Here is a 15,922-nt window from a genome sequence, read left to right as displayed (position 1 = left end):
TTTTTGGTATTCTCTAGTGCCCAAATTGTGCTTTTTAAATACCACTTCCCACTAAGAGGAACCAGAGCTGCTTGGAGAAATGGTCAATTTCAGGTTTAGGGTCAATTATGTAATATGGGAGCCAAGCACATCTTATCATACACATTTCGTTTCCCTTCTACGTAAAATCTTGCTTCCTGATAATATTGGCATAATTTATTTGCTTTACCTCATATGAAAATTAAATAGTTTTCAAAATTATAATGCCAGTGTTGCTTCTAATATAAAAATACTAAACAGAGTCAATTCTCCTTGTTCTGAGAATATGCAAGGTCAGCTAGAGAATTGTGTTCAACAGTCACTTGAAGTTAATTCTTCTCTTTAATTTTATATACAATTTGATTAATTCATTCCAATTTATTTTTGGCTTTAAAGTTTGCTTTTCTTTCAGCACAATAAGACATTTACAAAGTTCAAATGTCAAAACTATATGTAGGAGTGACATCAGCAAGGTGGAATAGGAGATTCCAGACCTTTCTCCACACCCTCCCCTCAACAGAGACATCAACCAGCAATAATCCACAGACAAAAACATCTTAGTGAAAATGCCAAAATGTGGAAATAAGCCTGAGTCACCTGTGTGTTCCATGGAACTAAATACTTATGAAAGAGTATTAAGAAACAGTCTTGCTTGGACTGCATTGCCTTTCCTGGTCCCACAAATCAGCACAGTATCACATGGAGAGGATTCTCTAATCCCTCAGTCTCTATAGTTGGAAAAGAGAATCAGGAAGGTGAACATCCAGTTTTCCCAACATTCCAAGATGCTTCCCAGAAAGCCCACTCCACCTCTTAAGGAATGTAAGTGAAACTGCATGACTAGACCAAGTGGGATCTGCTGAAAACAAAGCAAGGAGGTAAAATCTGCAGAGATCAGCACGCAGATTTTGGTGAAAGCTCAGTGTACCTGTCAGTAATGGCACTCAATTAGAGATACCAGCTAAGAGCAAAGCTAACCCTCAAAGCCAAGCTGGTTGCTCCCAGAAGAGGTGGGAAGTGCTGCCTGGCTTGAACCCCTAAACAGGTAACCTCCAGGCCCAGCAATAGACCCTAACTCTGGGCCCCACCCAGGGAGTGAGATGACCACCACAGCAAATTTCAACAGGAAGGAGGCACTAGTTCTGCCACATGCTGAGAGTTTAATCAGTACTTCTCTCAGCCTCAAAGTCCACTCCCAGACCCTGCCCAGAAAGGGAGGCAATTCTTATCTGTGCGCTTCTGCTGAGCATAGCCATTGGTCCATTCAGCCTGATTCATTTAAGTGTGGAGTCCCTTCTGAAACTCTGTCCAATTGCTGGACTCAAATAGCAGTAGCTTCCGACCAGGGAATACACCCTGTGGCCCAGCCAGATTAGAGGTGATTACAGTGCCCACACAGCAGCTCAGCCTGATAGTAAAACTCAGCCAGAGGTCTTTTTGGATAGCAGAGCCTAAACAGCCGCTCCACCCAAATTCAGAGCAAAGGCCATAGCCCTGCTATCTGAACAGCCTGAAAGTAAGCTCTGCCTGCCCAGGGTCGTTGCCAGCTGGCCCATCTAGAATCACAGGCTAGATTAACTGGTTGGTGAAGGCCTATCTCTGCCAAAGAATTCCTGCAGAAGTTGGAAAACATGGTTGTCTCCACAAATATATAAGCACCGACACAAGGACACAGGAATTGCAAAGACTCAAGAAATCATGACACTTCCCAAAGAAACTAACAAATCTTCAATAACAAACCCTAAAGAAAGAGAGATCTACGAAAGTCCAGGAAAAAATTTCAGAATAATTCTCTTAAAAATTCAGTAGACTTCAAAAACATATGAATTTTAAAAGCAAATAAAAGTTGGAAAACAATACACAAACAATGCAAGAAGTTTGATAAAGAAATGGGAACAATTTTTTTAAAAACCAAACAAATCCTAGAGATAAAGAATACAATGACTAAACCGAAAAATGCAATAGAAGGCACAAAGAGTTGGCCTAATCAAGCTGAAGAAAGAATTAGTGAACTCAAGGACAAAACATTTGAAATTACCCAATCAGAAAAGCAAAAGGAAAAAAAAAATTTAAAAATGAAGAGAGCCCATGGGAATTATGGGACACCATCAGGAGATATAACCTATGCATAATGGCCATTCCAGAAAAAGAAGATAAAAAGAGGCAGAAAGCATATTTAGAGAAATAATGGATGAAAACTTCTTTAATCTGAGTAAAAAATCAAGGTCTATGTACAAGAAGTTCAGAGATTACCAATTAAATTCAATCCAAAGAAGGACATTATATAATAATTAAAAGGGTCAACTAATCAAGAGGATATAACAATTATAAATATATATTTACCCTACATTGGAGCACATAAATATATAAAGCAAACATTAAAAGATCTAAAGGGAAAGATAAATTATAATGCAGGGGAATTTAATACACCACTTTCAATACTGGACATATTATCCAGACGGAAAACTAATAAGGAAACATTGGACTTGAACAACACTTTAGACCAAATGGGCCTAACAGACATATACACAGCATTCCATCTAACAACAACAGAATGCCCATTCTTTTCAAGTGTACATGAAACATTTTCTAAGATACATCATATGTTAGGTCACAAGAGAAATCTGAGCAAATTTAAGAAGATATGGAAATCATATCATGTATGTTTTTTCTGACCACATGGTATAAAACTAGAAGTGAATAACAAGAAGAATTTCAGAAAATTAACAAATACATGGAAGTTAAGCAACATGTTCCCGAATAATCAATAGGTCAGTGAAGAAATTAGAGAGAAATTTTAAAATATCTTAAGACAAATGCAAATGAAAACAGCATTTTAAAATTTATGGGATGCAGCAAATGCAGTTATAAGAGGAACATTCATAGCAATAAATGTCTACTTCAAAAAAGAACAAAAAGTGCAAATAAACAACTTAACATTATACCTCATGAAAAAAATACAAAAAGGGGAACAAACTAAGCCCAATATTAACAGAAAGAAAGCATAAAGATCAGACTAGAAATAAGTGAAATACAGACTAGCGAAACAATACAAAATATCAAGGATATTAGGAGTTGGTTTTGTGAAAAGGTAAGCAAAATCAAAACTTTAGCTAGACTAAAAAGAAAGAGAAAAAGCTCAAATAAATAAAATCAGAAATGAAAGTGAAGACATTACACTTCACACCACAAAAATACAAAGAATCATAAGACTATTAAGAACAATTGTATGCCCCAACATTGGATAACCTAGAAGAAATGGATAAATTCCTAGTCACATATGACCTACCAAGGCTAAATCATACAAATATGGAAAATCTAAACAGACTAACAATGAGTGATGAGTTTGAAAAAGTCTCCCATGAAAAAAGAAAAGCCCAGGATAACATGACTTTTTGGCTGAATTTTACTAAACATTTAAAAAACTAATACTAAATGTCTACAAACTTTTCCAAAAACTTAAAAAGGAAGAATACTTCCAAACTCTTTCTATAAGGCCAGCATTACCCTGATACCAAAACTAGGCAAGGACATCACAAGGAAAAACAAAATATAATCCAATATTCTTGAATATAGATGCAAAAATCCTCAACAAAATATTAGCAAAATAATTCAACAACACATGAAAAGGATCACTTACCATGATCAAGTGGGATTTATTCTTGGGATGCAAGAATGGTTCTACATTCACACAGCCAAAAATGTGATATACCACATCAATAGAATCAAGGAAAAAAATTATATGATTATCTCATTAGATTTAGAAAAATCATTTGACAAAATTCAGTATCTTTTCATGATTTTAAAAAACTCAACAAATTAGATATAGAAAGAATGTATTTCAACACAATAAAGGCCATATATAAAAACCCTCAGCTAACATTATACTGAGTGATGAAATGTTGAAACCTTTTCCTCTAAGATCCAGCACAAGACAAAGATGTCTGTTCTCATCATTTCTATTCAACATAGTATTAGAAGTTCCTGCCAGAGCAATAAGGAAGGAGAAAGAAATAAAAGACATCCAGATAGGAAAGAAAGAAGTGAAACTATCACTATTTGTGGATGACATGATCTTGTATATAGAAGACCTTAAAGAATACACCAAAACAACCTATTAGAACTGATAAATATATTCAGTAAAGTTGTAGTATACAAAATCAACATGGAAAAATCAATAGCATCTCTTCACTAACAACAAACTTTCCAAAATAGAAATCTAGAGGGCGATTCCATTTACAATAGCTACAAAAAAAATGAAATAATAATGAATAAGTTTAAGTAAGGAGGCAAAAGACCTGCACACCCTAAATTATGAAACATTCATGAAAGAAATTGAAGAAGACACAAATAAATGGAAAAATAGCTGGTGTTCATGAATTGGAAGAATTAATATTGCTAGAGTCCATACTACCCAAAATGATCCTCAGATTCAGTGCAATCCCTATTAAAATCCTAATGTTATTTTTTTAGATATAGGAAAAATAATCCTAAAATTCATATGGAACTACAAAAAATCCCCAAATAATCAAGGCAATCCTGAGCAAAAAGAATGAAGCTGAGGGCATCATACTATATGATTTCAAGCTATACTACAAAGCAATAGTAGTTAAAGCAGTATGGTGCTGGCATAAAAACAGACACATCAACTAGTGCCATGTACTAGGAAGCACAGAAATGAATCCATGCATTTATGGGTTCAATTGATTTTCCACAAAGGTACCAAAAATATACAATGGGAAAACAGTCTCTTCAATAAATGGAGTTGGGAAAACTAAATATTCATATGCCAAAAAATGAAATCGACCTTTATTTCATACCATATACAAAACTAAATTCAAAATAAAGACTTAAACATAAAACCTGAAGCTGTATTTCTACTACAAGAAAACATGTATGAGAAAACCATATAACACTGGTCTGAACAATTACTTTTTTTTAGGTTTGACCCCTAAAGTACAGGAAACAAAAGCAAAACTAGAAAAATGATATTACATCAAAATAAAAAGCTTCTGCACAACAAAGAAAACAATTAATAAAGAGACTAACTACAGATTGGGAGAAAATATCTGCAAGCCTTGCATCTGATAAGTGATTAATATCCAAAATACTTAACTCAAACAACTCTACAGAAGGAAAACAAATAATCCAATTAAAAGCAAAAGACTTGAGCAGACATTTCTCAAAAGAAGACATACAAATGGCTAACAGACACATTAAAAAATGCTCAGCATCACTAATCATTAGATAAATGCAAATAAAAACCACAATGAGATGCCACCTCATACCTGTTAGAATGGCTATTATCAAAAAAAAAAAAAAAAAAAAGATAAGAATTTTTGAGGATGCAAAGGAAAGGGAAGACTTATAACTGTTGGTGGGAAAGTAAATTAGTGTAGCCATTATGGGAAACTGGATGGAAGTTCCTCAAAAACCTAAAAATAGAACTGCCATATGATCGAGCAATCCAAATTCTGGATATTTGGGTTGAAAATATTTGAAGAAGTATTTAAAATTGGTATGTGAAAGAGACATCTAGGCCAAGTGTGGTGGCTCACATCTATAATCCCCGCACTTTGGGAGGCTGAGCTGGGTGGATCACCTGAGGTCAAAAGTTTGAGACCAGCCTGGCCAACATGGTGAAATCCCATCTCTACTAAAAATACAAAAATTAGCCAGGCGTGGTGCCAGGTGCCTGGAATCCCAGCTACTCAGGAGGCTGAGGCAGGAGAATCACTTGCACCCAGAGGTGGAGGTTGCAGTGAGCTGAGATCATGCCACTGCATTCCAGCCTGGGTGACAACAGCAAAACTCCATCTCAAAAAAAAGAAAAAAAACAGAGAGCGAGAGAGCCATCTGCACACCCATGTTCATGCAGCGCTGTTCATGATAGCCAATGATTCCATAGCCATGATTCCAATTTATGGAATCAACTTATGTGTCCAACAATGAATGAATGGATAAAGAAAACGTGGTATGTATGCACAGTGGAATACTATTCACTCTTTAGAAAGGAAGAAATTGTGACATTTGCAACAACATGAATGGAATTGGAGAACATTATGCAAAGTAAAATAAACCAAAAACAGAAAGATAAATGTCACATGTCCTTGTTTGTATATGGAATCTAATACAACTGAACTTATAGAAGCAGAGAAAAGAATGGTAGCTACAGAGGCTGAGAGATAGGGTAGTGGGGAGATGATAATCAGAGGGCACAAAGCTTCAGTCAGATAGGAGCAATAAGTTTGAACTTTTTTTGAGATCTATTGCACAGCATTGTGAATATGGCTAATAATTGAGTACGGTATATTTCAATATTGCTAAGGGAATACATCTCGAATGTTCTCATCACAAAAGGTCAAATACTTGAAGTAATGAATAGATTAATTAGCTTAATTTAATAATTTCATGTCGTATAAAAAAAACCATAACATCACTTTGTATCCCATAGATATACATAACTATAATTTGTCAATATGAAATATTTTAAAAGATACAATGATGCTTATATCTCTCCTCATCACTCTTCTTCTCTATCTTGCCCCAAAGATAATCATTTTTTCTTAGAGGGGGCTACATCCCAGTTTATCTTTTCAATGTTTCTTATTTAATAGGTGGTATACTACTATTCTGCACATTGCTCTACCCACTTAAGAATATACCATGGAAATCAATTCATATTAATTCACAGAGATCTTGAGATATTATCTTTCAGAGTCTTTCATTTAACATTACTTTTATTAAAAAGAGTGCTAGTATAAAGGTACATAACAAAAAAGAGAGAGAATGAGGAGAGAAATCAATCTTTTATAACCTAATTGTGAAAGTGATATCCCATTGCTTGTACCATATTATATTCCTTGGAAGCAAGCCACTAGTCCAGCCCATACGGGAGCAGATGGTCTGAACACCTGGAGAGGAGATCATTGAGAGGCATGTCAGAAGCTCCCTACCATGGTAACTTTATAACTTTAGGCAAATTGCTCTAACTCTTTTTCATTGTCTACAATATGGAAATAATAATGGTAACATTGCAGTATTATTGCAAAAAAAAAAAAAAACCGAAAAACAAAAATAATGTATGTAAATCACTTGGCATGACAGATGCCAAATATTGTACAATAGTTTCAACTTACAGTGGGTTTACCAAATGCAACCATGTCATAGGTTGAGAAGCATGCTGAATGTGACTCATTTTTGCACCATCATAAAGTTAAGAAATTGTAAGTTGAACTCTCACAGGTTGGGGACGAGTTAGAGTTCAATATAGGGTAATCATTACAACAATATTGACAATGCTGTCTAACCAGCAACAATTCTTCTTCCCCCTCTATGCAGTCTTTACTTTTTCTGCTTACGCTCTTTTGAATCTAAATCTCTTTACTTCTTTGCCTCCCCAATATTTTATTAGCAACATGCCTCAAGTGACCAATTTATTAGGTCAGTAACTAAGATAAAATGGATAAAATGTGTTTATGCAGCTTGGATTCACCTGTTCAGTGCTATAATATAATTTAATTCTTCTCATGACTTCCCATTTGAGTTTATTATCTTTGGAGAAAGACAAACCAAATTCATCAACATCCTCAGAAACACTGATTTACAAAGTAGAACAGTCCTCATTTTTCTTGTAAATATAGAGGGAAAGTTAATCCATTATCAACCTGCTTAAGAGCTCATGGTTTTGCAAGAATATACTATATATTTCAAGATTTTGAAATATTCCAAGAGACTTTTGCAAGTGTATTTTTTCCTTTCTTTTTATTTCTATAGCAATAAATTTTCCTGCCAAGTTTTAATATTTTACCTTTGTTAAAGTAAGGAGAAACACAAGAAACACATTTTTTTTTTTTTTTTTTTAGACGGAGCCTTGCTCTGTCGCCCAGATTGGAGTGCAGTGGCATAATCTCAGCTCACTGCAAACTCCGCCTCCTGGGTTCACGCCATTCTCCTGCCTCAGCCTCCCTAGTAGCTGGGACTACAGGTACCCGTCACCACACCTGGCTAATTTTTTTTTTTTTTTTTTGTATTTTTAGTAGAGACAGGGTTTCACCATGTTAGTCAGGATGGTCTCGATCTCTTGACCTCATGATCTGCCCGCCTCGACCTCCCAAAGTGCTGGGATTACAGGCGTGAGTCACCACACCTGGCCCAAGAAACACACTTTTAACGGAAGAAATTCTTCCAACCAAAGTTATAGGAAACTATCCTCTCCTGCCTAAATTCTTTACAATGTGTTCTGAAACATTTCGGTTATGAAAAATGTAGAATACTATCACCATTCCAATTGTTTTTCCCGCTCTCCCATGAACCAGAGTGATGACTCAAGGAGTTAGATGGACAGGTATCATCCTCATTCTACCATGGATGTGTGTGACCTTGGCTCACTCACAAGACCTTTCTAAGCCCCAGTTTCTCATCCAGATAATGGGTCTCATCATTCTGTCCTCATGACCTATCACCTGATCCCCCTAGCAGGATAAGCGGAGCCTGGGAAATGCTCCAGACTCACGTGGCAGGGGCCCCTAGAAACCTTGGAGGAAAAAGAAGGTACTTTGTCTCATTTAACTATGGTCAGGGAGACTGATTTTGAAAAAAATCAACTTAAAAGACAAAGTATCAAATTAGAGACTAGCAGACAGTCAGATTTAAATTTCTAATCCTTGGGGATATTGGAAAAGAGCAGAAGCCCAGATGTGAAACCCACATGAAATATAATGAAGAATAAAACAAAGAAAAAAGTAAAGATAAGTTAGTTCTAGGACATTAGAGTGGCTGGGAGCTGAAGGGCTGGGCAACCTCAGTGATTCTCTCTGGTTTCTTTATCTCCATGGGAGCCTGCTGGAAATACTTACAGAGAAATCCTTGGAACAGACACCTACCACCTGTGGCTATTGGAAAGATATATATCATTTAGATACCACTGGGCAGAAAAAAAAAAAAAAATGCCTTGGAAGGAAACATCTTGACTAACAGCAAGGTGCAAAATTATTTCATTTTGTTGCATTTTTGGAAACAATTGACTTCAAGCTTCTAAAACTTTGTGCTTTAAAGTCTCCATCACAGCTGTTGGAAAAATTCTTCATGTTCTCTACTATGATACTGGGATTTCTGCAGCCATGAATGGACACAAAAAGATGTCAATCATACCAGTAATGAAAAGTTCATTTCTCACTCCCTATTGTGAAGGCAATGCCTTTGTGATGGCCATTGTGTGAGACTGTGTTCAAGCTCATTTACCTTCACGTACAGAATATCTCTTTTATATTAAAAGTTTAGACTATAGTCACCCCAGATCACACCTAATGCTTTAGAATTGTATTACCATTATCCTCTATTAAATCTGTGACAACATTATAATATCTATGTCAGAAATAATGAAGAGATGAATGTGGAGTAAGAGATCTCAGTGTCACTTCCTTCTGCATTCAACATCGAATACTGATGGCATAAAAACCAGTCTCTGTCAGCCAGCAAGAAGGGGGCTTTTGACAATGGAGAATCCATCGAGAGACGTGAAGGGAATTTTCCCAGTCACGTAGACAGCTGCTGAAGTAATAACTGAATAAAAGTTAAAGTCCTTCCTTTTTCTCTCCTTCTAGAAAAATCTGTATTTATTTCCTTCACTTCACAGAACATACTCTCCTCAGGGGGGATAGTATATGCTGAGAAGAGCTTATTTGAAGTGGTTCTTCCACAGCTGGATGAATGGATGGATGCAATAAAGACACTTAAGGAGAAGAAAGTCAGCACTAAGCATACTGGTCCCAGATTGTGAGACAGCATCCCCTCAAATTCAAGGGGCTAGCATGTGTCTCCCCTACTGCTCTGCTTCCCTTCCCCATCTGGGGGGATTAAACAGGGAAACAGAGTGACAGAAGCAACCCATTCATCAACAGATGTGTCATGAACAGCAGATTATCTTCCCTTACTTCATTAAACACTCCGTATTTTACATATTTGATGACATTTCATCTTTGTTACAAAATAGGAAGGGCAAGTACTGTCATTCGCATCGTATAGATGAAAAAAGAATTCTCAGATTAACTTGTGTATATTTATAAAGAGTAGCCTAGACACATGAACTCATGCTTTGAAGTTTGAGCTTCAGCCCATAGTCAGTCAGGGCCAGTGATGGATTTAAAGTAGGAGTATAGGATTGGAGTGGCCTTTCAGTCACTCAGTCTGGCTTTGGAATGCAGAGCGGGTCTCAGTGAGAAAAGGTGGGAGGCACAAAGGCTAGTTTGGAGGCTGCCGTAGTAATCCAGGCAAAGACAGTGGCTAACACAAGAGAAGCAACTGAGGATAGATTGAGGAAGTTCTTAGTGACTAGTTGGAAGTTGCAAATGAGAGGGTGAGGAAGAGGGAGCTCTCAAGGATGTCTTGGATCTGTTGTTTAAACATCTGGATGTATGACAGTGTCATTTTCTGAGGTAAGAAACATGGGAGGAAGAGTACTGTGTGTAGTTTGAGGAAGCAGGTGGAAATCGGTCAGAAGTTGGGAGCTCAGAGGAGGCATCCTGCTTAGGTTGAGATTTGAAGACGTCAGAATATTTTAGAAGCAGAAGTCCTGGGTGCCGAAGATAGGAGAACTTCCAGGGAGCGACAGAGGTGGAAATCAGATTTCAGGAAGTGAGAAGAAAATGTGACGAGGTTACACGATGTAGACAACATTTTTAAAAAATTGTGACTATGGCCGGGCGCGGTGGTTCATGCCTGTAATCTTAGCACTTTGGGAGGCCAAGGCGGGCAGATCACGTGGCAGGAGATCGAGACCATCCTGGCTAACACGGCGAAACCCCATCTCAACTAAAAGTATAAAAACTTACCTGGGCATGGTGGTGCGTGCCGGTAGTCCCAGCTGCCCAGGAGGCTGAGACAGGAGAATTGCTTGAACCTGGGAGGCAGAGGTTGCAGTGAGCTGAGATCGCACCACTACACTCCAGCCTGGGTGACAGAGCGAGACTCCGTCTCAAACAAAAAAAAAAAAACACTATGACTATGAAGAACTAGTAAAAGGGCTCCAGCTGGAGGGAGAATGGAATGTAAGGAGGGTTGCTTTACTTTTTTAAATGAAAGAGTGTGTTTCAGTGCTAATGGTAAAGAACAGAATGAGAAGGGAAGACGAAAGACAGAGGAAATTCACTTAGTGAGCAAAGAGCTATTGAAAAGCTGCTGTGCACTGGAGATCCAACAGTAACCAAACGTGACAAGGTTCTCACTTCTTGAAAATTGCATTCTAGTAGGGAGACCAAAAATAAACAATAATAGCCTCTATTAAGTATAAATGCAATATTAAGCTATGGTACTTAAAACACAATAGCACTGGCACAAGAACTGACAAATGGAGGCATAGAACAACATAGTCTAGAATTTATAAATGTAGGAAATTTTCAATGTGAGAAAGTAACATTTTAAACCAGTAGAAAAGGAATAAATACATTTAGTAAATGGTGCTAAGACAAGTAGATAATTTTAGGGAAAAAAATGAAAAATGGTCATCAGGGCCAGGGGAAAATTATCCTTAAGAAGGAAGACAGACACTTCTTGCATTTTGATTGCAGAAGAGGAGAGCGAGTAGGAGAAGAGTATGGATGCAAGAACATTTGTGCAGTGTGAAAGCAGGAAAACGGAAATATTTCACCCACTGGCTTCCCTTTTTTCCTTGTGAAATAAAAGGCATATACTATGCCAAAAGTAAAGGGGCATTTGGAAAGTTAGAAATCTGGAGGAGATGGGGGAAAAATAAAAGAGAATATGATAAATGAAGTTCAAGGCCCAGCCAGAACCTGGTTATTTAGGGTAATTGAACTACAGTATGAAAGTGGGACCTAGCTGAAGAGTTTGCAGGACAGATGGTAGGTAGAGTTCAAGAGGTCAAAACTACTCCACAGCTCTGCAGACTATACACCAAATAGGACCATGGCACTCATATTTAAAGGCCAAGCAAGAAGAAGTATATTCCCTAGAGCTCTGAGCAGCAGGAAATTTATCTAGGGAAGAACAGATATGCCACAGTAGAACATGATCAGAGCAACTGGGTAGGTACACAATAGGAAGCTGGGCTGGAGCTAGGAGGATGGGAGGGACACCATTCTCGGACACCATTCTCAAACACACCTGGATGGCCTATTTCTGGCCAAAGGCCACATCCAATATGGAGTCCCACTCTGGCACCACTGCATCAGTACAACATAATTGAGAACCAGGACAGGTTCCCTCACCAAATCTCGCCATCAATGTCTTCCTTGTTATTTATCAGTTTGATTCTACAGTCCAGAATCTGGACTCTACTGAACATAATCTCTCCACTTCCCTCACTTTCAAAGGTAGGCCCCACAAACAAAAGTGGGTATTGGTGGGTGTCAGAGAATCAAGGAAGGGAAGCAGGAGCTGAACTAGGGAAGCTATAGAATTGAGTCAGGGATGAGATTTGGCCTAGAGCTGGTGGTCACTACAACCCAAGGATTTGGGATCAAGAGCCAATTTTGTCAATGTAAATAAGAAATTTATAGGAAAAAAAAAAGGACATGAAGAATTCGGCAAACAAAATTCCAGGTTGTCTAGTAAGAAGAAGTAGAAAAATTAATATAGCTGATTTGTTGTAAACATGACAAAGAATCTGGAAAAGAGCCTAGAGAACCTGTGGTGGAATGAAGATAGACACCGGGCCATTGACTATCAGAGCCAGCAGTTGCAAACTTATTGTCTTCTCTGCCCAGAGCAGGAATGGTGGGCACCAGCCACAGTTGGGCCAAGAAATGAGTAGCTTCTGGCATTGACTTTGACTAAGGAAAAACATGACAATTGCAGACATACCAGCAAGATGATAAATTACAAAGCATGTGGAGAACAGCTAGATGCATCCTTCAGAAACATGATAGGATTGCTAGAAAACTCTGAGACTTGCTAAAGATGAAGGGAAATCACCTTTGTGATCTAGAGTGGGAAAGATTTCTAGGTGACAACAATCTTTCAAAAACATCAGTATAGCCATCTAGAAGCTAATCATCATAATGTATTAATCCTAACAAACAAATACGTTGTGGGGGAAGTAGGGGACGGGGTGACTGCATTTGAGAGTATCAATAATCTGGTCACTTCTCACCTTTTTCAACTTGCAGGCAAGGATTATTCCCTATTCCCATGCTTTCTTAATATGCTATCTTTGTCCAAACTGATCAGCATCTTCTAGAGTTTCATCCCATAAGTAATGAGGACAATCACGTCTCATAAAGTCCTTGCCTCTCCACTCTTGTGCTTTACAATGCTTGTCTGAGTTCCAATACCTGAAGCCTCTCACTTCGTCTCACCAAGTCTGGTGTTCTTCCGGTAGGCTGTGCTTGTTTTCACATTTGTGTTGGGCTTCTCCACTCCTCTGAGATCTGCCATGCACACACCATGCTTGCTTTTCTCCCAGCTGCCAGATCACTCCATGCTCAGCAGACTGTGACGTGCTACACCTCTGTACGTCCCCACTCAGCCAGGACAAGAACTCAGAAAACATTCAGCCCCCTTCCCAATGCCTTTACTTCCTTTCTGTGCTCTATCCGAATTGCTCCCAATCAAATGAGTCACTTTCTCATAGACTTGATTCCATAAGGGCCATTTGATGTAACAGCAGAACATGGGGCCTCGCCTCCCCTAACTCACCTTCCTTACAGACACACTGGCCAGCTAGCCAGCCTGCTTTCCCTCTGACAGAGAGAGGGAAAAAGAGAAACCAGGCAGAAAGGAAAAAGAGAAGCGCCTCACATTTAGAAGTTAATCTGGTGTTCACAACTAAACTGTGTGATTGTCCTACTAGACATACACAATTTACAGAATGCCGCCCTCAGTCAAGGGCACTCAGAGACCAAGATAAAATGAGACAAAGTAAGACACACTTCATAATTGTGTCTAAGAACAAATAAGATACCCAATTTTAAAATTATCCCCACTTTCTGACAGCATCAAACCATTTCCTTAGACTCCTTCAAATCACTTAACTAAATCCCAAGACCTAGAACAAGCTTTTGAATACCCTCTTACTGAGAAGCCCCGCAGTTTCTCAGTGTAGGGGTTCTCTCCAGCACCATAAATAATGCCTCCAACTTGCTTAACTACAGGTTTGTTCCTGGGAGCCTTTGGCTGAAGGTTATTGTCAATAACCAACATGAAATGGTCCCTCCTATACTCCCGACACTGTACTAGGCCATGTGGATACAGGAGCAAATAATGACATGACCTCATTAAATCCTGACTGCAACTCTGTGAGACGGATTTTATAATATTCACTATACAGAGGAGGAAACCAGGCCCAACACTGTACAAGCAAGAAGTGGTAGAGTCAAGATTAATTGGCCTATCTCTAGGCCCCCAAAGCTCCTATCTAAGATGGAACAGCATCACTGAATTATATTCTATCACTTGGAAACGATGCTATAACAGAAGCAGATCTCACCTGCTGAATCCAGGAGCAGCAAAGAGTAAAACCAAACCGGGCTGGCCAGTAAAACCAAAACCACAAGAACAATAGACTGGGTATGGTCTGATAGCAGAGCCAGGTAAAGTCGTTGAAGGCCAAGACACACAGTTCTTAAGCCAAATGGTCTAGAAGACAATAAGGACTTGAGAATGAAACTCTACTACTTTCAGGCAACTTTCAGGTTTTATATCTCAGTTAATAAAAACAAAAAACAAAAGAAGTAAATGGATTGACTCAAGATCAGCCGAACTGAAAAAGCAAGGATAGAATCGTGGCTATGGAGTATTTAGAGCAGTGAGCAGAGCTGAGGAATCAATGCTCTTAGGGTAATGAGAGCAGATGACATGATGAGAAATAGAGTAAATAAAAATAAATAGCAAGGAAAAAAACGCCATCATGAGCATCAAGTTATTGAACCAGTGCTCACTCCAGACCATGGGCACAATTTCAGCCTGATGGTATATTGTTGGGAGTCACCTCACACTAGCAGAGGATCATCTGTGAGTACCTCGCTGCTGATTCTGCCTCTGGGGTCGAGGATACTGCAGTCTGAATTCATTTTCTCTTGGAAAAACAAATTTGTCCGCTCCTAGGAGCAGAGACAGAGCTTGAGAGACGGCCTAGAAAGCTTACTGCATGTCACGTTGCTCTTAAAAATCACATTTTTATGAGCATAAATGAATCAGAAACATATGGGTGAAATTTCTTGGCCTGATGTGAGCAGCCTCATACCCCAAGCGGTGCCCTCGGAGAGGATGCTTGGAATGTAAGTGTTGGTGCCAGAATCCCTGGTGGGAAGGTCAGGGGAGCAGACCTCTCCCACCCGCGTACCCAACCCCTGCAGCACAGCCTGTGCACAGACCTCACCAGACAGGCAAGATTTTCCTGTGCCAGACTACTTTCCACTTCATCTCTGTGCTTGTTCTTTTTCAATAACAAAGGCTGAGTGTCTGTGTGTGGATGCATGCGTGTGCATACACATGCACATATGCACATGCACAGGCATATTTTTACTCTCCCAATGAATACTGTGAACTAAGAGGCCAGGGTAGAATAGCACCAACAGCTATAAAATAGCAATGGATTTCTTACTTAAATGATACAATCTTTCTATAAGGAAATTGACTTCTTAAATATCAAGATAAATACTAGCACTAGATAGCTGGACAACTGCAGAAAAATGCAACCATGGAGTTGTGGCATCATATTCATGGATATAAACAGCATTGATTGAACTCCTGTTTAAAACCCTGAGAAAAGGTACCAATTCTTCCAAATTTTTGAATCTAGCCTTGTGTTTGGCACCTACATTTTAGGCCAGAGTAAGGAAAAATAACCAGGACTATGTTGTATTTCTCACATATGGGTTAAGAAATCAAAAGTCGGCCGGGCGCGGTGGCTCAAGCCTGTAATCCCAGCACTTTGGGAGACCGA

Source organism: Piliocolobus tephrosceles, chromosome 11 (genome assembly GCF_002776525.5).
Source record: "Piliocolobus tephrosceles isolate RC106 chromosome 11, ASM277652v3, whole genome shotgun sequence".
NCBI classification, from domain to species: Eukaryota; Metazoa; Chordata; class Mammalia; order Primates; family Cercopithecidae; genus Piliocolobus; species Piliocolobus tephrosceles.
The sequence above is the reverse complement of the archived record's forward strand: the minus strand, read 5'-3'. Positions refer to the sequence as shown.